At 41.7% G+C, this 26,438-nt stretch overlaps 1 protein-coding gene across 3 annotated transcripts in view; it reads right to left on the bottom strand.

Moving 5' to 3' along the window:
- Positions 1 to 26,438, bottom strand: part of NIM1K (NIM1 serine/threonine protein kinase) — a 66,749-nt gene that overhangs the window by 37,276 nt on the left and 3,035 nt on the right. The window contains exons 2-3 of one of the 3 annotated variants that reach the window (XM_045079526.1): positions 8,290 to 8,446; positions 147 to 287 (exon numbers count right to left, since the gene is read on the bottom strand). The exons of 1 other annotated variant lie outside the window; for it this stretch is intronic. The gene's annotated coding sequence lies outside the window, so the exon portion shown is untranslated. The remainder of the gene's footprint in view (positions 1 to 146; positions 288 to 8,289; positions 8,447 to 26,438) is intronic. One more of the 3 variants, XM_045079528.1, reaches the window with a different exon arrangement.

Raw genomic sequence — 26,438 nt, 5'->3', positions numbered from 1 at the left:
CAAACACTTATTATGCACCTATAATGTGCCATCACCTTCTTCTCCACGTGATGTGTTATTCAGGAACCCAAAGTTCTGAACATCACTGCACATGCATGACTTAGCAGAGGCAATCTGCTGCTGAGAAAAGAACATCAGGTACTCACGTTCAATGTTTGAAGTAAGTTCTGTGCTTCTACTAAGAAAGCAGTTGACTGAAGGGAACCTGCTGTTCTACAGTCAGACAAATCTTAATTGTACTCCTGAATTGTCCTTTGGGGTCCAAGCAATAGTGAGTTATGGAATGCCTAGATGGGGAGAGAAGGGAGGTTCTGCATACAGTGATGGAAATAATCATTCAACCTTTCTGAAGTTTTTTTTTTTTTAAACCAAAAAGAGTCTTTCATGATGCTGCTCTTTTACCTGATAAAGCCAACTAGGAACAGTCTTTAATTAGTATTCTGAATGGCGGTACATTTACCTCATTGATGAAGGATGAGCCACAGAGAAGATCTGTAAGGTTATCTGCTAAGCCTACTCCTCCAAAGCCAGAGCCCAAGCCTAAAAGACCCCTGCAAAAAGGGAGAGAAGGTACCCAAACAGAAAAAGCTGACGCTGGCAAGGACGGAAATAACCCTTCAGAAAACAGAGAAATATCACCTTTGGATGCCTTTGATTCCTGAGCCCATTGATCTGCCACCACTTTGAAATCTCAGATGGGAATTCATTCATATTGACCTAATTTGGGGGAGGGGGGAGCAACTTCTTCCCAGCCCTCTGAATTATCCATTCAGAAGGCTCCCTTCTCTTCTGGCAACTTCTGGAATGGAGCTGGCTTTCAAAGGTAGAAAACAGCTCTTTGCTATAGTAATCATTTAACAAAATGAAACAAACATAGATAAGAAGAGGGCTGTTCCTTTTTAACAGCTCCAGCCTTTAAATAAGTAAATCTTATGTACATAAATGGCTGCTACTAAGAAGATTTCTAGGTAGCTAGGTACTATGGACAATGGGAACTCTAAAATTGTATTGAAGTTTACTAGATGACCTCAATTAACTATTGTGGTCTTTAATAATAATTGTTATGTCAATAATAGTAGTTAGCTCTTATATATTATATGTTATGTGGTAGACGTGGTCCTAGGTGCTTTATGTGTACTAACAATCGAATCCAGCAGTCTGGAAGGCAAGTACTAATACCTCAATTATATAGGAAAGCATAGGGAGGTCATCAGGTGACTCCACCCAGCTGGGATTCAAGCCCAGGCAGGGACATGCCAATCTCGGACATCTTAGCCACTGTAAAGGACTATATAATTATTTCCAGAATGTTCTTACTACAATGAAGCAAATTTCTTTATGCCTCCAATTTAATATTTGGTATAAGGAAAGTCTAACACTTTGTTATACATATCTCTAGACTAGTAGAAAGCAGGTTTTCTTTAGGTGTTGTGGGGGAATGAAAGAAAGAAATAAGTCTAGACTATCACGGGCTTCTCTCAGTTGTCTCAGTCTATTACCAATAGTTTTCTTCTTCCTCTTCTTAGGGGCCACGTTCCACCCTTCCAACTTGGTTAATGATAAATTGATCCTGTCTTCCTTTTGCTAAGTCCTAACCAATGGGTTTGTACTTCTTTTTGTTCAGTGACTGGACACCCTGATGAGAACACACAAAGGGAATTGACAGTCTAGTGGGGATGTGGGACACAAGGTGAGAACCCCAGGAGAATCACCAGTGCAGAGCCATGGTCACTGAGAAGAGGCAGAGAATGTGTCCATTTGGAGAGCATAGGAACGTCTAAGACTAAAACTCTCTTGCCTCCTCCCCCAAGATCTGCACTATCCATGGGATACTTCATTTATTCATTCCACCTTTCCTGAGTATCTACCAAATGTCAACACTGGGCTAGGCATCAGATACATGACACTGAATGAGAAAGACATTGTCTTCTTACTTTTTTATTGTGATTATTACCTCTCCCACACTACCAGCAAAATCATGCAATATTATTCTCTTAATCTCTTCATTATTTACTTCCCCATCTTTTGGGGATGCTCTCTCTCTGTATGGAGAGCATTATTTATTGATTTATATATTAGGTGAGCACCTACTATGTGATAAACCCTATTCCCGTGTAGGGGATATGACAATGAGCAAAACAGAGATCAATTCTGTACCTAAAGGTCTCCTAATAATACCCAGGTCTATCTATACTTGCTGTCTGTCCTTCTCTGTTTCTTTAAAGGACATTAAAAATTATAAAAAGTAATAATTATAACCATATGTTGTATTTTTAACACATATAGATGTAATATATATAACAATAATAGCAAAACAAAGGGGAGTTGGGAATGGACCTATAAAGGAGTAAAATTTCTAAATCACACTGCAATTATGTTAGTATAAATTTAAACTGGTTCTGATAAGTTAAAAAATATATTTTAAGTCCTAGAGCAACCACTCAGAAAATAACTAGAAATATATAATTAAAAATAAAAGTCTCTCTACATGCAGAAGAAGGAAGTTAGCCTCCTACTTCACACCATAAACAAAAATTGACTCAAAATGCATCAAAGACCCAATTGTAAGAGCTAAATCTATAAAGCTCTTAGAAGAAAACATGGCCATAATAAATCTTCACAACATTGGGTTAAGCAAGGATTCATTAGCTGTGATACCAAAAGTATAAGCAACAACAAATACAGACAATCTGGCATCATTAATCTCAAACTTTTATGCTTCAAAGGACACCATCAAGAAAAGACAACATACAGAATGGGAAAAAGTTTTGCAAATCATGTATCTGGTAAGGACTTATATCTAGAATCTGTAAATAAAGCTCAATGATAAAAAGATAAATAGTCCAATTGAAAATGGGCAAAGGCTCTGAATAGACATTTATCCAAGGAAGATATATAAATGGCTAATAAACACGCAAAAAGATGCTCACCATCATTAGGCATCAGGGAGCACAAAACCACAAGACACCACTTCACACCCAGTAGGATGACTAGAATTAAAAAGACAGAGAGTAACAGGAACCCTGGTACACTGCTGATGGGTGTAAAATGGTTCAGCACTTTGAAAAAAAAAATTGGTCAGTCTTTAAAACAGCTGAATAGCAGCAGCTCTTTCTGCCTACGGGTCCTGTCCCCATGCTTTAATAAAATCTGCTTTTGGTACCATAAATTTAAAAATGATAGATAGATAGATAAAGGCTGAATATAGTTATCATATAACTCAGCAATTTCACTCCTAGATCTATACCTACAAGAATGAAAACCTATGTCTATGCAAAAACTTTTATACAAGTGTTCACAGCAACATAATTCATAATAGCTAAAAAGTAAAAACAACCTAAGTATCCATCAACTGATGGGGGAGAAATAATGGTATACACGGACAATACAATATCATTCATCGATAAAAAGAAATGAAGTACTGATACATACTGCACAAGGACAAACCTTGAAAACATATGCTAAGTGAAAGAAACCTGTCACAAAGGACCATATATTGTATGATCTGATTTACCGTTCAGAATATGCAAATCTAATAAAAACAGAAAGTGGATTGATCTGTGGCTGGCTGAGGTTTGGGGAGGGGCTGGGAGTGCTGCTAAGCTGAGTAGGGTTTCTTTTTAGGGCAATGAAAATATTCTAAGATTGCAGTGAGGTATGCACAGCTCCGTGAATATATGAAAAGCCATTAAATTGTATATTTTAAATGTCTACTTTTAAATACATTTATAATAAAGAAATTAAGATTTTACACTAGAAAATACCCACTTCGTGCAAACTACCCAGCCAGCTGCTTCCAAATCTTTTCTGTAATAGCCTTGACCATGCTTTTGCATTAAAAAACCTTCAGCTTCTAGACCATTCACGTTCTCTTTTCAGCTAGTCACATCTCTGACTGCCACTTCTGCTCCTGCTTACATTCCTACAGCCTTCTCCCCTTCCTTCCCTCATGGTCTTTGCCCAGACCGTCCAAAATGGCTCCAACAAGGAATTGTGCAATCCTGAAAGGTCAGAAATGGAAGATCCCTTGGTGCTCCTCTTCACCCACCTCCTCGTTTTTAGGGATGAGGGGACAAAGGCGCAGAGAGATTACATGACTTGTCCATGGTTCCCCAAAATACTTTGTCCTTGCTCACCTCCTCCAAAAAGCCTTCATTCATAAGCAAATGTTTCCTTATCTTTCTACCCAATCTCGGAAACATTTCTTTACTGATTACTAAAAGATAACAAACGCATTGATCTCAAGACATCGCTCACATTTAAACTCCAGTCTTGCATTCCAGAGGGAAAAAGCAGCCCTTTCATCTCCGTGGCCACTACATCTGATCTCAGCTGCTGCAGCTTCTCTGTTGTCGTGAAGAACAACACAAAATTCGTAGGAGGTTGGCTTAGCACCAGCGGGGAGCAGATACAGGAACAAACGCCCTGCCTGGTTTCCATAAAGGACACCCCCTCGCCTCACCTCACAGAAAACCACTCCTAAGGTCTTCAGAAAAGAGCAGTTTAGTCCACAGAAAATACAGCCTCTCTACATTTTTAAATGCTCTCAGGAAAGAAAATGATTATGGAGGGCATTCACATGTCTTTAGAGGTTTATAACTGTAAGTATTCTAGGATCAAAGATTAAGTTGATTTCTTTCTTTTTTTTTTTTAAGATTTTATTTATTTATTTAACAGACAGAGAGAGATCACAAGTAGGCAGAGAGGCAGGCAGAGAGAGAGAGAGGAGGAAGCAGGCTCTCTGCTGAGCAGAGAGTCCGATGGGGGGCTCGATCCCAGGACCCTGAGATCATGACCTGAGCCGAAGGCAGAGGCATAACCCACTGAGCCACCCAGGCACCCCTAAGTTGATTTCTTAAAAAACAAAAAAATATTCATCTGGATGGGAAACAGAAAAACCTCAAGGCTGGGGTGGGGGTTGTGCAGGAAATTCATAAATCAGGCAGTCACTCTGGACTTCACGTGAAAAGCAAAATCCTCAAAACCAAACTGGCCTTTCACCTGTAGGAAAGCCTGGTAAATAATGACGTAAATCCATTGAAGAATGTGAATGGTGACGTCAAAGCTCACGCAGGCCTACCTGGCTTGGAAAAGCAAAAGAAACGGCTCTCTAAAAGGAGAAGCAGGGCCTTGTCTGGCTGTGCCTTTATTGCTCCAAGAACTGCCTGGCACAGGTGTCCACTCACAGGACCTTCGTGACTGAGGAAGACAAAGGCACATGTAAATTAGTGACACTTTGTTCCCCAGAGCAGGCACCATCCTGGGCCTAAAGATGTGATTACACAGTGCTGAGGAGGAAATTTAAGTGTTGCCCACCAGGGAGCCTAGAGGCTTTCAGAGCCAGTTCTGAGAATTACATACTGTTCCACAGCTCTGGCTAACTGACCCGGCATTTCTGGCTGAAACCATTTCCCCAAGGAGGCCAAAGTAGATAACGAGGACCTCCCATCCCACTGGGCAGCTCGGAAACAAAGCTTGAGCTCTGGAGACTAGATAATGTTTCAGTGCATAAAATTGCAAAAAGGTCGAGGATTAAACATGAAAAGATTCAGAAGGGTGGGGGCGCCTGGGTGGCTCAGTGGTTAAAAGCCTCTGTCTTCAGCTCAGGTCATGATCCCAGCGTCCTGGGATCAAGTCCCATGTCGGGCTCTCTGCTCTGTAGGGAGCCTGCTTCCTCTTCTCTCTCTGCCTGCCTCTCTGCCTACTTGTGATCTCTGTCTGTCAAATAAATAAAGAAAATGTTTTTTTACAAAAAGGTTCAGAAGGACGCATCAAGGTTTCCACTGTGATTCTCAGGCTGCATTCCCCTCTCCCTACCCTGTACTACTTAAGCTTGCATTTTATGAATTGCTTGTCTTTGTAAGGATAAGGGATTGAGGGGAACAGCCTCAGGGTCCACAAAATGTGTACATTTCCGAGAGCTTCCTGAAAATAGGCCCTATTCACTTAAGCAGGGATCTATGCGTGTGTAAGGAAAGACAGCAGCAAAGTGCAGGAGAAGTTCTGGACGCATGAGTTCCTAACTGTTGACAGGCAGGAAGGAAATGAACCTGGGGTGAAAGGGGGCAATTCAGAGAGCTCTACCGTGTTTTCCTCTCCTCCTGTATGTGCCTTTGTTGTTGAGGCTATTTTGACTATGATTACAACAGGTTTTCTTGGCTTAATGGCTAGAAATACACATTTATCGCTACCAGTTCCTGGGGATCGGGGCCGGTTTCTGATGACCACGTATGTAAGAGTGACTCGTACCCATATGATACACTGGCTCCCCTGACTGAGATGGTCTAGTCCAGGGCCTCAAAGCTGAGATTTTCTGAAGTTTTGAATCCAGAAATAAGATGACTTAGAAACGAAAGCTGGCACCACATTAAATCAAGCAGCTGAAATGGTGACACAGTTACCAACTGACTACAGAATGTACTGCCAAGCAGAAGTAGACCCTCAATCACTGGTCATGAAAATCAACGGCACTACTAGGGCCTGACTCTTGCCCTGGGCCTGGAAGAACACGGAGAAGGAGCTAAACCTCCATTTGAGACTGTGTCTGTAAATATTGTTTTGTCTTTCCTGTCTTTCTTTGGGGGCTGGGGCTTCGGGAATCCTGAAGAAAATGGTGTAGTGAACACTAGGCCCAGAGTCATAAGGAAAATGGTCTTTGCAGTCCTTGACACTTCAGCATTCTCAGGAACAATCTCAAAGATACATTTGGCTGTTGCCTGGGGCTTTCTTCCAGACAGACTTGGGGGCTGGGTGGGAGTGGGCTAATTATGCTTGACCCTGGGATAAAGATGCTGTATCTTCTCTTTTTTGTCACTGAGCTGCAGTCTCAGTGAGTAAGGGGACCAGGTGACTTAGCACGGAGGAGCACTAGCCAGGGGATCCCAAGAGATGGGGGAGGGGACTGGGAGCCCCTGCGGAGCCCTTGTGTCCTGAGCCAAGCTGTGTCCGGAGCCTCATGCCAGACCTGCACTCAAATGGTGCTTATGGCAGAGGCTGAATCTGGTCCTGAGGATTTGAAAGTTCCTGAGGGGTTTGCTTGGGGCCGACAGAGGAGGGCATTGTAAGTGCAAAACACGGAGGGGCTCTGCAAGGAGAAGAGATGTGGGAGGCGTGCCTGCCTCGGAGGAGGCCTCTGCCAGACGTCAGGAATGATGGGAATGAAGCGTCTAGCAATCCAAAGGCAGGACGCGGCCAGTCTCCTGTCAGCCACGTCCGAAACCTAAGTGCCATCCCAAGTTTCTCTCGTGCCTTCACCTCGCCCTTCACCCATCACCCTGCTGCTGCCTCCACCGAGCGGGGCCGGGTCCCACGATAGGCAGACATGCACATGCTTTAAGCACCAACAGGGAGGAGGCAATAAAAGTCTTAAAATATTTTTTATATTCGATATATGTTTTTCAAGGCATCTAGGAGAAATCAGAATCTGTGTTTTATTAGCTATCTTATGGTTATCTTTGCTTAAATTCTAAATTGCCTCTTGGACCGACGGGGGCAGGAGTCTCTAGCGGGCTTAATCCCGTGCTGGACCTACTTGGCTAAACAGCCGCCTAGCTTCCTGTCTTTACCCGCTCAGCTCTGTCCTCCAGGAAACCCGCGGCAAGACCTTTCCAAAATGCAGGTGTTACTGCTCCGCGTAAACTAACTTCGTTACATTGGATACTGGACAGAACTCGGTCTCCGTTGCATGGTCTAGAAAGCTCTCCAACCTCTTGCTCTTGATTTCACGCCTCCCCTCATTTCTCATCCTCCCCTGCTCCCACTCGCCTTCCCCCATGTGCCCTGATAGGGTTCGGGGCGTGCCGCCCCGTGACACCTTGATAAATTGAATATTTTAAGCAAGAGAGTCAGTCTGACTTCCTTCTCCCCTTGCCCTTCTTCCCTGAAACATGTTATAAAACCCTCAGGAGAGAGGTCCCCTCCCTATACATGGAGGAAAGGGGCATCCTTATTTCTGAAGACAAGGGGCACCAATTAGAATCCTAACAAATGGGCCTTGCTAAGCTTCCCCCAATTTACCAAATTTACCTCCTATGGTCATCCCGCCTTATCCTTGGGGGATATGTCCCAAGACCCCCAGTGGATGTCTGAAACCGCAGATGGTGCTGAGCCCTGTATGCACTATGTTTTCTTCTATACATGCATAAGTATGGCGAAGTTTAGTTTATAAATTAAGCACAGTAAGAGATTACTAGCAATAACTCACAACAAAATAGAACAATTATAATAATACACTGTAATAAAAGTTATGCGAGTGTGGTCTATCAAAACGTCTTATTGGATCGCACTCACCCTTCTCGTGACGCTGTGAGATGATAAAATGCAGATGTGAGATGGGGCGAGGCGAAGGAGGCAGGCGTGGTGGTGGGGTGCTGGGCTGCTGATGGCCTTCTAACAATAAGTCAGAAGAAGAATCCTCGACTTCTGGGCCCCCTGTGACCTCAGATAACTGAAACCGTGGAGAACAAACTCGAGATAAGGGGGGGGGGGGGTGCGAGGGTACTCCTTAGTTGATCATATTACTCTGTGACAATCCACGCCTCATCAAATAGCATAAAGTATTCAAGTCTGACTGCTTATAAAAATAAAGGCAAATTTTAAAAACAAAGCCCCAAAACTCAAGTGTTCTCTCCTGAAACACGGGCTGGTTTGTGTGTTACAAGATTGCTTATACAGGCTCCCACATCACAAAAACTATTGAATACATGTATATGTTTTTCTCCTGTTAATCTTTGTCAGTTTAATTTTCAGACCCAGCCAAGGACTCTAAGAAGGTCAAGGAGCACTTTTCCTCCCCTCCATGGAGCCCTGAATCTGAGCCATAGCACCCGACTTCAGGTCCCATGAGCATCCCATGCTGCTTCGTGCCTGTATGCCTTTGTACTTGGCACTTCTCCTACAAGGACTGTTCTCGTCAACCCATTCCTCATTGGCCCTCCCAAACTCTATCCCACTGTGAAGTCTTCCTTGCCTCCTTTAAGTCCAAGGAACCCTAGAGTAGTTCATGCATCTCTCTGTGGACATCTGTCTCTTGTGTGCACATCTGTCGATCTGTGTCGACAGTGAGGGTACTGAGGGCAGGAACGAAGGATGTTCTATTCACCTCTCTCTCTAAATGATGCCTGGCACATCGTAGGTAGTCAGTACTTGTTTATGGCACAGACGAATGAATAAACAAATTAAAACAGATTTATCTTGTTTTTAAGCATAATGGTTATTTTAAATTCCTATTTTACAAAGATTCATTTCATTGTTTTTCTTACTTCAATCATCTAATGGTTAAGATTCTACTTGTTCAAATTTAGCTGAAATTCTCTTCTTTTCTCTTCCTGGTACTTCAAGCAGAGGTCAGCTCCTCCTCTGGTGTTTCCCGCATGAACTCTGTGTTTTCCTTGAACATCTTCAAATTCTGCCTACTGTTTGTGTTACTTGTGTACATATTTATCCTCCCCACTGGAATGCGGGTTTCTATGGGGCAGGTCCTCTCAGTCTTACTAACTTCATTATTCTGGACACTCAAGTATCCAGGAAGAGTTCGTAAATGCTGCCTAAATTGATCTGAGTTGTACAGATATTTTATTTTTTTTTAAGATTTTATTTATTTATTTGACAGAGAGAAATCACAAGTAGTCGGAGAGGCAGGCAGAGAGAGAGAGAAGGAAGCAGGCTCCCTGCTGAGCAGAGAGCCCGATACGGGACTCGGTCCCAGGACCCCAAGATCATGACCCGAGCTGAAGGCAGCGGCTTAACCCACTGAGCCACCCAGGCGCCCCATGTACAGATATTTTAAAAGGTAGTATGGATCTCAGGAGATACAGGAATAGATATTTCTTTCATATCCTTTTCTGGTGGAAAAACACCCCCACCATTACTAACAACTGTTCTATGATAAAGAAAAAAATAAAGGCAAATTTTAAAAGCAAACCCCCAAAGCTCAAGTGTTCTCTCCTGAAACAAGGACTGGTTTGTTTGTTACAAGCATCCCTAACCAGAACACCTCTGGCTGGAAAATTTTTGAAACGTCGTGGGGTTTGGTGAGATGCCCTGTTGCTTTTCTACAACACTCTAAGGTTCCCAGTGAAGCACACCTCAAATGTGGGTAGACATTCCTAAGAAGGCTGTTTGAATTGGAAGCATCAGAATGTTTACACAGCAGCATCTGCTCCAGCCCACAGACAATAAAAACAACTCAATTATAACTTCCCTTTGGAAGGTTAGTGAGGTTAAAATGTTCACAGTAAGACTAAAAAAGGCTCCATATCCCTTTGTTTTTGTTTTTAGGCTGTGAGATGTTAGCAGCCTCCAGCAGAATTTGCTTTATTTTAAAGCATGCAGAATAATCCCCGCGCTATTTTCAAGACCTTCCCTGCACTTCTCAATTCCTCTGAAACGGTTCTGCAAATCTACACATCCAGGCACTTGCCTTTGCCTTTCTCCTGACTCCTTGCCTTCTTTATGTTTACACTTCTCCAGGGGAGCCAAAACCAACACTAATTAACAGTGAATTAAACCCTCCCTCTAGGACACTAGACGGTCAGTGCTTACTGGATACTTGAGTGTCCCTTCCCCAAGCTCAAAGGCTCAGAGCTACATATCCAGCCCTGAAGGGAAGTTCTGACTTAATTCTGAATTAATTATGCAATTTATTCCTAAAGTTTTACCTTTCCTGTCATAACCTATCTTTTCATGCCTGGGTAGTTTTATATACGCAGCTTGTTTGGCCTGGAACACATTTGCTCCTTACCTTTTTCAGCCTTTAAGACCCTACCGAAATATTACCTTCTTATTTTCTTCTACTTAGCTAGACAGTTAGTTGCTTCTTCCTCAGTAGTTCCCCTGAACTCATATCTTGAGTTCTCATATAAGATAAGATATTCTCATATCTTATCTTAATAAGATATTCTCATATTCTCATATCTTATCTTATATGCCATCTTGATATTTCACATCATATGTTCTATCAGTTCATATTGTAATTGTGTTTGGTCTCTCTAGATTGATCTCTATTACTTATTTCTCACATACCTTCAGTACTCCCCAGCCTCTAGTCCTAGGATATGGGAGGCACCAAACAAATACTTGTTAAGGGGTACCTGGGTGGCTCAGTGGGTTAAGCCTCTGCCTTCAGCTCAGGTCATGATCTCAGGGTCCTGGGATCGAGCCCCGCATCGGGCTCTCTGCTCAGCAGGGAGCCTGCTTCCCCCTCTCTCTCTGCCTACTTGTGATCTCTCTCTCTCCCCCCCAAATAAATAAATAAATAAATAAAATCTTATAAATAAATAAATATTCATTAAAAGGAATTAAGAAAGAATATATGAAAGTCACTATAACATAAACTTAAAATCTACAAACTAATAACACCTTTTGTAGGACATTTGAAAGAAGCCATATTTTTAGTTGGTGTTAGGATATTATTGTTAGCATTTTATTCATTCGAACAGTGACAAAAATACTAAAAGCTACTTTCATTAAGCATTTGAAATATACCAGACACTGTGCTCTCTTACTGATTTAATCATTATAACAAACTCTATAAGACAGATATTAAAATAGCCATTGCACTGATGGAATAATTAAAATTTAACAGAGGTTAAGGAATTTGTCCAAACTCAAAGTTGTAAGGCTGGCGTGGCTGCCAAGCCTGCCTGATTCCACTCGCTGCTGTGTTTGGTGGATTCTGCAGTGGAACAAAATCTCTAAGGCACTGGTAGCCACCACAATGTCCAAGCTTGGGCATGACAGTAGCCAAAGCAGGCAGGAGAATCAGAAAGGAATATTCCTTTTTTTCTTTTTATTTGAGAGAGAGAGTGTGTGTGTGTGTGTGAGAGAGAGAGAGAGAGAGATCATGAGCAGGGAACAGAGAGAGAGGCAGAAGCAGACTCCCCACTGAGCAGGGAGCCCAATAAAGTACTTAATCCCAAAACCCCGAGATTGTGACCTGAGCCAAAGGCAGACGCTTAACTGACTGAGCCACTCAGGCACCCCTGAGGACACAGATTTTAAGCATAGAAAATGCCAGAGCCTCATAAACCGTTAGAACTAAGTAGGTTTAACAGTGTGCTGGAAACAAGATTAGTGCAATTCAATAACATTGCATTCACCAATAATAATCTGGTAATAATAAGGAAATAATAAGAAATATTTCGTTGACATGAGTAGCAAAAATATTCATGAGATACCTAATCATAAATCCAACAAAGGAGTTGAGACATAAATTATGAAAGTTGTGAAAGCTTATTGGAAAACATAAAAGAAGATCTAATAAATGGAAAAACTTATCATGTTTACTAAGGGAATACTCACTATCATAAAGACATAAACTCTCTCCCAAGAGAATCTATAAATTTAAGGATTTCAGCTGGAATCTCAACCAATCTTTGTTTCAGTGTGTGGAAATGCTTCAAGTGGTATACTTAGTCTTGTATTTCCATGCCACCCACATACAAGCAGACCTGTTGCAATTTCACAACGTACACTGGTACAGCAAACATCTCTGTGCCTTCTAAAAGAGGTATGAGCACAACTGAACTGCTACCTATGAGAGGATGAGAATAGCCACAGAAGCCCAGTGCTTTGAGCAGTCTTGGACAAGGCAATGAGTTGTCCGGGCAATGGCACAGGGAGGAATCCTTTTCAACATTTCCATCAGTTAGCTAAAGTAGGAGGTGCTAAGCAGTTGATTCTAAATCTGACAAGGGAAAAGTTGCGAAAATCGAAATCTACCTAAGGAAAATTTCATAAAAAGAAACCACCTTTTAGGAATGGGGAAGATAAGATGCTGAGTGTAGTTCCCAGGGAAGGAGCCAGGAGGGGCCTCTGCTCAGGGGGCACGGCCTCTAGAATGGCTCACTGCAAAACCAATGCTGAATGCATGTCCACTTTTTGCCTCTTTTCATAAAAGCCAAAATCCTCTTGGGTGTTCACTTGGTTGGTTAAAACAGATACCAATGTAGATCTTTTGTAAAAGCGGGATGGTGTCCTATGGACTCTGAAAAGCAGGGGATACCTGTAGCAGCAGACTGGGAGTGGGAGGGCTGGTGTTGGACCACCACCAGTGGACCGTGACAGAATTAGATTAGACTCGTGATGTTCCATTAGAACCTCTCAGGACACAAACCCAGAAACAGGTGAGCTAAACCTCACCGCTCTTTGGACCATGTTAGGTCACTGAATGCTGTAAGATAGTTCAGGACTTGGAATAAAACAAGTCTTCTCTTTCCTTGTCTTTCTTCCCTCCAAACCACTAAGTGCCACTGACCTTCCATGATGCTTAGGAAATGCCTTCCTTCTGCCAGAGGTGAATGGCAGATTGTGTAGATGGGCATTCAGGCACTTCTGCAGTCTTACTTCTCACCACCTCCTTAAATCAAGGGGATCTGAAGCTGCAAGCAGAGTGGCTGTTTCGTGGTTTCCCTTGATACCCAAACATACTCATGGACTCTTAGGGGGACGCAAAGTAGAGGAGCCACAGGATTATTTCATCTCTCGTTTTGTATTCGAAAAACAGATCCAGAGAGGAAGGAGACTTGCTAGTTAGTGCCCAGGGACAAGACAAGAACCAAATTTCTTCCCTTTGTTTATTTCCACATAGTAGAAGAATAGAATAGAATAGAATAGAATAGGCTGCTATTAATAATCACACTGGGACAAAAGGTGTAAACCAGGTCTGGCCCTCACATATAGGGACATATGGGCACCATATCACGTAGTGGAAATAAAGTCAGCCCACTACTAAGTCGGCCTACAACACAGCCCAACAGAATGAACAACTATGTAAAACAAATTGTTAGGATTTTAAAACCAAGCTAAGGAAAAAATAAATAAACAGCTAAATAAATATTTTCATTTCAAATCAACTCAAAAGAAAATTTGGAAGCGAGGGGGGAGGAGTCAAGATGGCGGAGAAGTAGCAGGGTGAGACTACTTCAGCTAGCAGGAGATCAGCTAGATAGCTTATCTAAAGATCGCAAACACCTGCAAATCCATCGGCAGATCGAAGAGAAGAAGAACAGCAATTCTAGAAACAGAAAAACAACCACTTTCTGAAAGTTTATCTAATATATATATTTTTTCTTTTTTATACTTTTCTTTATTCGTTTTCTTTTTTTAATTCTTTTTTTTTTCTATCTTTCTTTTTGAACCTCTTTTTATCGCCTTTCACTCCCCTCACGATTTGGGATCTCTTCTGATTTGGTTAAAGCATATTTTCCTGGGGTTGTTGCCACCCTTTTAGTATTTTACTTGCTCCTTCATATACTCTTATCTGGACAAAATGACAAGGCGGAAAAATTCACCACAAAAAAAAAAAAAAAAAGAACAAGAGGCAGTACCGAAGGCTAGGGACCTAATCAATGCAGACATTGGTAATATGTCAGATCTAGAGTTCAGAATGACAATTGTCAAGGTTCTAGCCGGGCTCGAAAAAGGCATGGAAGATATTAGAGAAACCCTCTCGGGAGATATAAAAGCCCTTTCTGGAGAAATAAAAGAACTAAAATCTAACAAAGTTGAAATCAAAAAAGCTATTAATGAGGTGCAATCAAAAGTGGAGGCTCTCACTGCTAGGATAAATGAGGCAGAAGAAAGAATTAGTGATATAGAAGACCAAATGACAGAGAATAAAGAAGCTGAGCAAAAGAGGGACAAACAGCTACTGGACCACGAGGGGAGAATTCGAGAGATGAGTGACACCATAAGATGAAACAACATTAGAATAATTGGGATTCCAGAAGAAGAAGAAAGAGAGAGGGAAGGGATGCCTGGGTGGCTCAGTTGGTTAAGCGGCTGCCTTCGGCTCAGGTCATGATCCCAGCGTCCTGGGATTGAGTCCCACATCGGGCTCCTTGCTTGGCGGGGAGCCTGCTTCTCCCTCTGCCTCTGCCTGCCACTCTGTCTGCCTGTGCTTGCTCTCGCTTCTCTCTCTATGACAAATAAATAAATAAAATATTTAAAAAAAAAAAGAGAGAGGGGAGCAGAAGATATACTGGAGAGAATTATTGGGGAGAATTTCCCCAATATGGCAAAGGAAACGGGCATCAAAATTCAGGAGGTTCAGAGAACGCCCCTCAAAATCAATAAGAATAGGCCCACACCCCGTCACCTAATAGTAAAATTTACAAGTCTTAGTGACAAAGAGAAAATCCTGAAAGCAGCCCGGGAAAAGAAGTCTGTAACATACAATGGTAAAAATATTAGATTGGCAGCTGACTTTTCCACAGAGACCTGGCAGGCCAGAAAGAGCTGGCATGATATTTTCAGAGCACTAAATGAGAAAAACATGCAGCCAAGAATACTATATCCAGCTAGGTTATCATTGAAAATAGAAGGAGAGATTAAAAGCTTCCAGGACAAACAACAACTGAAAGAATTTGCAAACACCAAACCAGCTCTACAGGAAATATTGAAAGAGGTCCTCTAAGCAAAGAGAGAGCCTACAAGTGGTTGATCAGAAAGGAACAGACAATATACAGTAACAGTCACCTTACAGGCAATACAATGGCACTAAATTCATATCTCTCAATAGTTATCCTGAATGTTAATGCGCTAAATGCCCCAATCAAAAGACACAGGGTATCAGAATGGATAAAAAAAACAAAACCCATCTATATGTTGCCTACAAGAAACTCATTTTAAGCCCGAAGACACCTCCCGATTTAAAGTGAGGGGGTGGAAAAGAATTTACAATGCTAATGGACATCAGAAGAAAGCAGGAGTGGCAATCTTAGATCAATTAGATTTTAAGCCAAAGACTATAATAAGAGATGAGAAAGGACACTATATCATACTCAAAGGGTCTGTCCCAACAAGATCTAACAATTTTAAATATCTATGCCCCCAACGTGGGAGCAGCCTACTATATAAACCAATTAATAACAAAATCAAAGAAACACATCAACAATAATATAATAATAGTAGGCGACTTTAACACTCCCCTCACTGAAATGGACAGATCATCCAAGCAAAAGATCAACAAGGAAATAAAGGCCTTAAATGACACACTGGACCAGATGGACATCACAGATATACTCAGAACATTTCATCCAAAGCAACAGAATACACATTCTTCTCTAGTGCACATGGAACATTCTCCAGAATAGATCACATCCTCGGTCCTCAATCAGGACTCAACTGGTATCAAAAGATTGGGATCATTCCCTGCATATTTTCAGACCACAATGCCCTGAAGCTAGAATTCAACCACAAGAGGAAGTTTGGAAAGAACCCAAATACATGGAGACTAAACAGCATCCTTCTAAAGAATGAATGGGTCAACCGGGAAATTAAAGAAGAATTGAAAAAAATCATGGAAACAAATGATAATGAAAATACAACGGTTCAAAATCTGTGGGACACAACAAAGGCAGTCCTGAGAGGAAAATATATAGCGGTACAAGCCTTTCTCAAGAAACAAGAAAGGTCTCAGGTACACTACCTAACCCTACACCTAAAGGAGCTGGAGAAAGAACAAGAAAGAAACCCTAAGCCCAGCAGGAGAAGAGAAATCATAAAGATCAGAGCAGAAATCAATGAAAGAGAAACCAAAAAAACAATAGAAAAATCAATGAAACTAGGAGCTGGTTCTTTGAAAGAATTAATAAAATTGATAAAGCCCTGGCCAACTTATCAAAAAGAAAAGAGAAAGGACCCAAATAAATAAAATCATGAATGAAAGAGGAGAGATCACAACTAACACCAAAGAAATACAAACTATTATAAGAACATACTATGAGCAACTCTACGCCAACAAATTTGACAATCTGGAAGAAATGGATGCATTCCTAGAAACATATAAACTACCACAACTGAACCAGGAAGAAATAGAAAGCCTGAACAGACCCATAACCAGTAAGGAGATTGAAAAAGTCATTAAAAATCTCCAAACAAACAAAAGCCCAGGGCCAGACGGCTTCCCGGGGGAATTCTACCAAACATTTAAAGAAGAACTAATTCCTATTCTCCTGAAACTGTTCCAAAAAATAGAAATGGAAGGAAAACTTCCAAACCCATTGTATGAGGCCAGCATCACCTTGATCCCAAAACCAGACAAGGATCCCATCAAAAAAGAGAGCTATAGACCAATATCCTTAATGAACACAGATGCAAAAATTCTTACCAAAATACTAGCCAATAGGATTCAACAGTACATTAAAAGGATTATTCACCACGACCAAGTGGGATTTATTCCAGGGCTGCAAGGTTGGTTCAACATCCGCAAATCAGTCAATGTGATACAACACATCAATAAAAGAAAGAACCAGAACCATATGATACTCTCAATAGATGCTGAAAAAGCATTTGACAAAGTACAGCATCCCTTTCTGATCAAAACTCTTCAAAGTGTAGGGATAGAGGGCACATACCCAAATATCATCAAAGCCATCTATGAAAAACCCACCACAAATATCATTCTCAATGGAGAAAAACTGAAAGCTTTTCCGCTAAGGTCAGGAACACGGCAGGGATGTCCATTATCACCACTGCTATTCAACATAGTACTAGAAGTCCTAGCCTCAGCAATCAGACAACAAAAGGAAATTAAAGGCATCCAAATCGGCAAAGAAGAAGTCAAATTATCACTCTTCGCAGATGATATGATACTACATGTGGAAAACCCAAAAGACTCCACTCCAAAACTGCTAGAACTTGTACAGGAATTCAGTAAAGTGTCAGGATATAAAATCAATGCACAGAAATCAGTTGCATTTCTCTACACCAACAAGACAGAAGAAAGAGAAATTAAGGAGTCAATCCCATTTACAATTGCACCCCAAACCATATGATACCTAGGAATAAACCTAACCAAAGAGGCACAGAATCTATACTCAGAAAACTATAAAGTACTCATGAAAGAAATTGAGGAAGACACAAAGAAATGGAAAAATGTTCCATGCTCCTGGATTGGAAGAATAAATATTGTGAAAATGTCTATGCTACCTAAAGCAATCTACACATTTAATGCAATTCCTATCAAAGTACCATCCATCTTTTTCAAAGAAATGGAACAAATAATTCTAAAATTTATATGGACCCAGAAAAGAAAGCCAAAGGAATATTGAAAAAGAAAGCCAACGTTGGTGGCATCACAATTCCGGACTTCAAGCTCTATTACAAAGCTGTCATCATCAAGACAGCATGGTACTGGCACAAAAACAGACACATAGATCAATGGAACAGAATAGAGAGCCCAGAAATAGACTCTCAACTCTATGGTCAACTAATCTTCGACAAAGCAGGAAAGAATATCCAATGGAAAAAAGACAGCCTCTTCAATAAATGGTGTTGGGAAAATTGAACAGCCACATGCAGAAAAATGAAATTGGACCATTTCCTCACAGCACACAGAAAAATAGACTCAAAATGGATGAAGGACCTCAATGTGAGAAAGGAACCCATCAAAATCCTTGAGGAGAACACAGGCAGCAACCTCTTCGACATCAGCCGCAGCAACATCTTCCTAGGAACATCGCCAAAGGCAAGGGAAGCAAGGGCAAAAATGAACTATTGGGATTTCATCAAGATCAAAAGCTTTTGCACAGCAAAGGAAACAGTTAAGAAAATCAAAAGACAACTGACAGAATGGGAGAAGGTACTTGCAAACGACATATCAGATAAAGGACTAGTGTCCAAAATCTATAAAGAACTTAGCAAACTCAACACCCAAAGAACAAATAATCCAATCAAGAAACGGGCAGAAGACATGAACAGACATTTCTGCAAAGAAGACATCCAGATGGCCAACAGACACATGAAAAAGTGCTCCATACCACTCGGCATCAGGGAAATACAAATCAAAACCACAATGAGATATCACCTCACACCAGTCAGAATGGCTAAAATCAACAAGTCGGGAAATGACAGATGCTGGCGAGGATGCGGAGAAAGGGGAACCCTCCTACACTGTTGGTGGAAATGCAAGCTGGTGCAACCACTCTGGAAAACAACATGGAGGTTCCTCAAAATGTTGAAAATAGAATTGCCCTATGACCCAGCAATTGCACTACTGGATATTTACCCTAAAGATACAAACGTAGTGATCCGAAGGGGCACGTGCACCCAAATGTTTACAGCAGCAATGTCCACAATAGCCAAACTATGGAAAGAACCTAGATGTCCATCAACAGATGAATGGATCAAGAAGATGTGGTATATATACACAATGGAATACTATGCAGCCATCAAAAGAAATGAAATATTGCCATTTGCGACAACATGGATGGAACTAGAGCGTATCATGCTTAGCGAAATAAGTCAAGCGGAGAAAGACAACTATCATATGATCTCCCTGATATGAGGAAGTGGTGATGCAACATGGGGGCTTAAGTGGGTTGGAGAAAAATAAATGAAACAAGATGGGATTGGGAGGGAGACAAACCATAAGTGACTCATTTATTTATTTATTTATTTATTTATTTGACAGACAGAGATCACAAGTAAGCAGAGACACAGGCAGAGAGGAGGCAGAGAGGAGGAAGCAGGCTGCCTGCCGAGCAGAGAGCCCGATGTGGGGCTCGATCCCAGGACCCTGAGATCATGACCTGAGCTGAAGGCAGAGGATTAACCCACTGAGCCACCCAGGCGCCCCCATAAGTGACTCTTAATCTCACAAAACAAACTGAGGGTTGCTGGGGGGAGGGGGATTGGGAGAAGGGGGGTGGGGTTATGGACATTGGGGAGGGTATGTGCTTTGGTGAGTGCTGTGAAGGGTGTGAACCTGGCAATTCACAGACCTGTATCCCTGAGGATAAAAATAAATGTTTATAAAAAATAAAAAATTTTTAAAAAAAGAAAGAAAAATTGGAAGCTACAAATACAGTCTCTTGATTAAGGACTTTGTTACTAAACAGCTCAAGGTCATACTCAACTACATGCTCCGTAAGATAATAATCTAGAAACTAATGTTTCTTCACACATGCAAAATTTCTGATAAATTTTGTGATGGAAGAAAAGTATATTTGACTTAATATATAAATGGCTTTTTATTTTGTGTCATAAGTCTTCAAAATACTTTAGACCAAATCAATATCTCAGTATTATATCCCATATTACAAAGTGTTCACTCCAACAAAGGCAGCATTAAAACCTACTTGTTGTTAGTCTTTTTTCTCTTTAAGATGTTATTTATTTTACAGATAGAGAGAGCCAGTGAGCATAAGTGGGGGGAGGAGCAGAGGGAGAGGGACAAGCAGACTCCACCCTGAGCATGGAGCCCAACACGGGGTTCAATCTCACAGCCCTGAGACAACAACCTGAGCCGAAATCAAGAGCTGGGCGCTCAACCAACTGAGCCACCCAAGAGCCCCTGGTGTTAGTCTTTTCAAAGCAAACCCTAGCACAGAAACTTTTCCATCTTTCCAACTGCACCCAATCCATTTATTTTTCATGCCATGGTGTCACATCTCCCCCTGTCCTTCCTCTCCACCCAAGCAGCTCACCTCATTTGCTGATTCACTCATTTCTCTTTCCCGGAAAACCTACACATCAGCTGCCTGTACCACACAGGCACTCACCACATGTAATCCTGGCTTCTTATTTATCTTACGGTTACAGTTTATCACCTTTATTAATAACTACTATTTAACAAGAGCCTACAGTAAATCACACGTGCTCAATAAGTAGAGTGAACATAGAATTTGTCATTCAAACCAGGATGCTTTTGAGAATAGAAGGGGCTGCTATTAATAATCACACTGGGGGCACCTGGGTGGCTCAGTGGGTTAAGCCACTGCCTTTGGCTCAGGTCATGACCTCAGGGTCCTGGGATCGAGTCCCGCATCGGGCTCTCTGCTCAGCGGGGAGCCTGCTTCCCTCTCTCTCTCTGCCTGCCTCTCTGTCTGCTTGTGATCTCTGTCTGTCAAATCAACAAATAAAATCTTTAAAAAAAATAAATAATCACACTGGGACAAAAGGTGTAAACCAGGGCTGGCCCTCACATATGGGGACATACGGGCAACCTACCAGTAAGTGACAATGTGGCAAACATTACAGGCTGACTCACTCAACATCTTTACTAAGTCTTTCTTCCCTTCCTTGCCTCCTTCTGCTATAGAAGCTGGAAAACCTACTTTCTCTTTCTCTCCCACAGCTAGTGCTGGCCAGGAGCCACAGTTCTGGAGAATGAGACTTTGGTAAGGGATTTCTGATAACTTGTGTTTCCTGATAAAACAAGGCATGACACTTTTAAAGGTTATTATACAACAGTGCTAAGTAAGGAGACTCTTGGCTTACACCAGGTAACTAACACAGCTCCTTTCTCTTTCCTCCTGTGTGGACATTGTGTCAAGGTGTAGAGGTCACCTAAAGACAGTGAAGGGATAAATGTGAGAGCAGGAGGAAGAATGGCAGAGCAGAGAGTCTCCTTACTTACCATTGCTATGCGGTAACCTCTGAAAGAGCGATGTCCTGTTTTCTATAAATATTAACCAATGTAACAGTGTTAGAGCTTGGGCAAATCTTTGTTACTGTCCTTGGTGGATAGTGATCACCAGACCACACAGAGCGGCTTCATGTGAATGAGTCTACATGGAGTGATTCTTAAGGGAGCCTGAGTTTAGGCTAGACAGAAGTACTCCTCTGTACCTTCTAAATTACCTACGAATGTCTCTAGCCAAAGCTGGCCACCCAGCCCACTTTCTTCTGAAGGTCGTCTCTGCTTCCTGGGGAGATAGCAATTCTCTGGCATGTGCAACTTGATGGAACACAAACCAGCTTAACATGAATTGCCGCAGTGCGCCACTAAATGCTCTTAGGAGGCATGAATCTTCACTGGGGCAGCTCAAGGCTTAATTCCCAAACCCTGAAAGTGTCCTGTGTGAGTAAAGCAGGCAGGTGACTCTCATGGACCGTGGAAGAGCCAAACTGGCAGGTCTCCCAGGAGGACATCAATGCAGGCCAGCCTTCGGAAGGGGTCCACACACAGAAGCTTTCTCACTGGCTTAGCAGCCTCACCTAATCTCTGAGGTGGCAAGGGTAGACCAAAACATCAGACCTACATTTCTTTTGGCCTTTGCTGTGCAGTACAGAGACTCACACCTCCCATCTAGGATCCCCACTGAGTCATCCCTCACTACTTCTGTTCTGGTTCTTGGCCCTGTCACCTCCACAGTCCTCTGTCATCTTCCCACATGAGTATTCCTTCATTCTGCTGTGTCCACACTTCAGGTGACTTTTCCAGAATGTTTTTATGCATTGGAAAAGGTAATATCTGGGCACCTGGGTATTCAGTGGGTTGAGCCTCTGCCTTCGGCTCAGGTCATGATCCCAGGGTCCTGGGATGGACATCCCCCCACCCCATCTCACAGCATCTCCCATCTTGCATCTGTGGCTCTCTGCTCAGCGGGGAGCCTGCTTCCCCCTCCCTCTGCCTGCCTCTCTGCCTACTTGTAATCTCTGTCTGTCAAATAAATAAATAAAATTCTTTAAAAAGGAATCTATCTTAGTTGCAGGGGGGCTTCTCAAATTCAGGATGTCAGGACCTCTCTTTACATCTATCTGTCCCAAGCCCCGAAAGTCCAGAAGAAGGTTGGCTTCCCAGACAATTAGTACTTACTGAGAACATAATTTGTAATTCTCCGTCTCAGGATCAATACAGAAAACAAATATGCCATATAGAAGAATATTGACTATCCAACATCCAAAAGCTCAAAACATAAACTGGAAAGAACAACAGATAAAATTGTATGTACAATATCTCATTTTTTTTTTTTTTGGTTTTGTTTTTAACTACCAAAAACAAACCCCAAACTCTGAAATGTTAACAATGGTAATCTCTCTGGGATTAAAGATAGGATTAGAAATAGAACTATAGATAATTATTTCTTTCATTTTAACATTTGTTTTTGTATTTTTTATAATAATGCTAGCAACAATGACATTTACTGTGTGCCAGACACCATTCTAAGAGCTTTACCTGAACCAACTCATTTAATTCTTACAATAATCCTAGAAAGTAGATGCTATTATTATGCCAAAGAAAAGTGAGACACAGAGATCAAATTACGTGCCCAAGGTTACATACATAAGTAAGTGAGTCACAAAGCCAGAATTCAAATGCGGCAAGCTATTTCCAGATTGAAGATTTAACCACCTGCAAAAATAAACTATTGGGACTACATCAGAATAAAAACTAAAAGGTAACGTACTGAATGGGAAAAGATATTTACAAATGAGGGGCCCAAGAAAGGGTTAGTATTCAAAATATATAAAGAACTTACACAACTCAACACCCAGGTAACGAATAATCCAATTTATAAATGGGCAGGAGACATGAACAGACATTTCTCCAAAGAAGATATCCAGATGGCTAACAGACACAGGAAGAGATGCTCATCATCACTCATCATCAGGGAAATGCAAGTCAAAACTACAATGAGGTATCACCTCATACCTGTCAGAATGGCTAAAATCAACAACACAAGAAACAACAAGTGTTGGAGAGGGTGTGGAGAAAAATGCACTGTTGGTGGGAATGCAAACTGGTGCAGCCACTCTGGAAAACAGTATAGAGGTTCCTCAGAAAGTTAAAAATAGAGCTACCCTATGATCAGGAATCACACTATTGGATATTAACCCCCCAAACACACACACACAAGCACTAATTCAGAGGGATACATGCACCTCTATGTTTATGGCAGCATTATGTACAATAGCCAAATTCCAGAAGCAGCCCAAGTGTCCCTCAATAGATGAACAGATAGAGAAGAAATACTATATCATACACAATGGAATATTCCTCATCCATAAAAAAGACTGAAATATTGCTCTTTGCAAGAAGTGGATGGAGCTAGACAGGATAATGCTAAGTGAAAGAAGTCAGAGAAAGACAAATATCATGTGATTTCACTCATATGTGGAATTTAAGAAACAAAACAAACAAAGGGAAAGAAGAGAGAGAGAGTCAAACCAAGAAACAGACTCTTAACTATAGAGAACAAATGATTGGTTACCAGAAGGGAGTGGGTGGGGGGGATGGGTGAAACAGGTGATGGGGATTAAGGAGGGCACTTACAGTAATGAGCATCGGGTGTTGTATGAAGTGTTGAATCACTATATTGTACACCTGAAACCGATATAACACTGTATGCTAACTATAAAACACTTTTTAAAAAGTAAATAAGACTTGGGGTCCCTGGGTGGCTCAGTCATTTAAAGTGTCTGACTCTTGGTTTTGGCTCAGGTCATGATCTCAGGGTCATGGGATCCAGCCCCCTGTGAGACTCGGGGTGGGGGGGCTTAAAAGGGAGTCTCCTCATCCCTCTCCCTCTGCTCCTTCCCTGCCCCCCAACACGCCCGTCCCCCAGCTCAGGCGGGCTCTCCTGTGTGTGTGTCTGTGTGTGTGTGTGTGTGTGTGTGTGTCTCAAATAAATAAATAAATAAACACAATTTTTTTAAAACATTCTTTTAAAAAAGTAAATAAGACTTAACCACTATTTCTGCTATCTCTAAAATATGTACTGTTTTATAATACATAGTTCATAATAAAGAAGTATAATCTTCCCTTTTTTTAAAGACTTTCTTTACTTCTTTGACAGAGAGAGCGAGCACAATTAGGGGGAGCAGCAGAGGGAGAGGGGTAAGCAGTCTTCCCACTGAGCAGCGCTCTATGCAGGCAGGGCTCCACCCCAGGACCCCAGGACCTCAGGACCTCAACCCAAGCCGAAGGCAGATGCTCAACCAACTGAGCCACCCAGGTGCACCTATTCTTTCTTTATAATAAAGAAAAAAAGGTTTTAAAAAAAAAAGGAATATAAGACAAGATAGTCAAGGAGAGAGAGGGTGAAAGAATGAGTGTTTAAAAGGGAGTCAAGAGAGGGGCTCCTGGGTGGCCTGGTTGGTTCAGTGTCTGACTCGATCTCAGCTCAGGCCTTGATCTCCTGGTGGGAGTTCAAGCCCCACGTTAAGCTCCATGTGCAGCATGGAGTCAGGAGAAATGACCCTACACTTAGTATCTCTGGATTTGTTACCTCACCTGCAAAACAAGGGGCTGAACAAGACTACATTCTAGAGAAATAATTACCTTGCGCATTACCAAAAACTGTCCCGGAAGATGCTCATCATTTTAGACGTGGCCATCGCATCATTGATTAGTCTACAGCAAATTTGTTGTCTTTGTGTTTTAATTTACATTTCAAAACCCGCATGTCCCATAAAGCAAATGCACAGGATATAAAAACTATTGGTAAGGCTAAGGGAATGACTCTGTATGAATGAGAGCACTGATCATTTTTAAAAGACAGAAAGTGGTAAGAAAACAAATGGAAATGGTAGGAAATGAAATGCAAAATGGCCTGGCAGCTTGCGTGATTCCAAAGAGCAGCAACCAAGTCATTCAAAAAAGGCCTTGTCCCCGGCAGCTCAGCTTTTTACCCTCCCACTAGACTTACCCCCTGACTTTTCCTACCCAGTCCCTTGTGTTAAATCTAAATTCCTCAACCAGTGGATGCTAATGTGTGAGAGCAATTCCTCCCTCCTCTAAGAGCCATCCTTGATCAACTATTTCTGACACTAGCTCAACTTTGGCTGATCTGGCTAAAGTCCTACGAAATACTTAGCCCTGCTGTCCTGAGCCAGACGCTCCTAAGGGCTTTCTCATTCCTGCCATTTTCAAATAAAAGGTGATGCCAATGGTGACCTGGTTGATTTCTTTCCACCAACTATGTTGCAAAAATAACATAGAAAGGGAAGTTGGAAAAGGTGGAGTGAGAGAGCTATATCCACCCCATAATAAGATAAAGCATGTAGATTCTGTCTAAAACTGATCAATCAAGACCAGCTACATATGCAAATTATTTAGAAATAGGGAGATAAGTGATTAAACAGCCAAGAGCCAGAGCAGCCCAACAGATGACCCCGGTATCCAAAGAGGGGGAACGATGATTTGGTTAGAATCTTAAATGAATCTTAAATAGAATCTTAAAATGCTCTAATTCATAAAATTAGATGAATGCATTATTTGATAAATATTAATGCAATCTTTGAAAGTCAAAACTTGTAATTTACAGTAAAACATTACAATTACATAATCAAGTTGTGTCTACAAACTAACCCAACTAAATGACCCCAACAAATGGAGATGCAGGTTTTCTTGGTGACTTAAGGACTGGGAAGACAGTATGGTGACAGTATGGAGACAGGAAAACTGCTTCATCTCCTGGCCTGCGTGCGACAGGAGGCCATGGGCCAGCGGGCAGCCAGATCTACGGCTCAGGCCTGCCTTGGGTTCTTTGACATAAGTCAGAGAAGTTTGCTAACTGGGATACCTGGGTTTTCTGGAAAAGCATCAAGCTCTCTGTTCTCCTTGGAAGATGAAGAATTCTTTTTAGTTTCCTGCTCTCGTGGTTTCCTGTGTCTGTTTCTGTGCAAATCTCTTTGCACCTGACTTTTTCTCCTTGACTCCCTTTCCCTTAATCTGTGTGTTTTCTGCTCACTGAGGACTCCCTTTCCCC

This window comes from Mustela putorius, unplaced genomic scaffold (assembly GCF_011764305.1).
Source record: "Mustela putorius furo isolate JIRA1106 unplaced genomic scaffold, ASM1176430v1.1 tig00000407_pilon_pilon_pilon, whole genome shotgun sequence".
NCBI classification, from domain to species: domain Eukaryota; kingdom Metazoa; phylum Chordata; class Mammalia; order Carnivora; family Mustelidae; genus Mustela; species Mustela putorius.
Note: the sequence above shows the minus strand (reverse complement) of the source record. Positions and strands in the feature narration are given on the sequence as shown.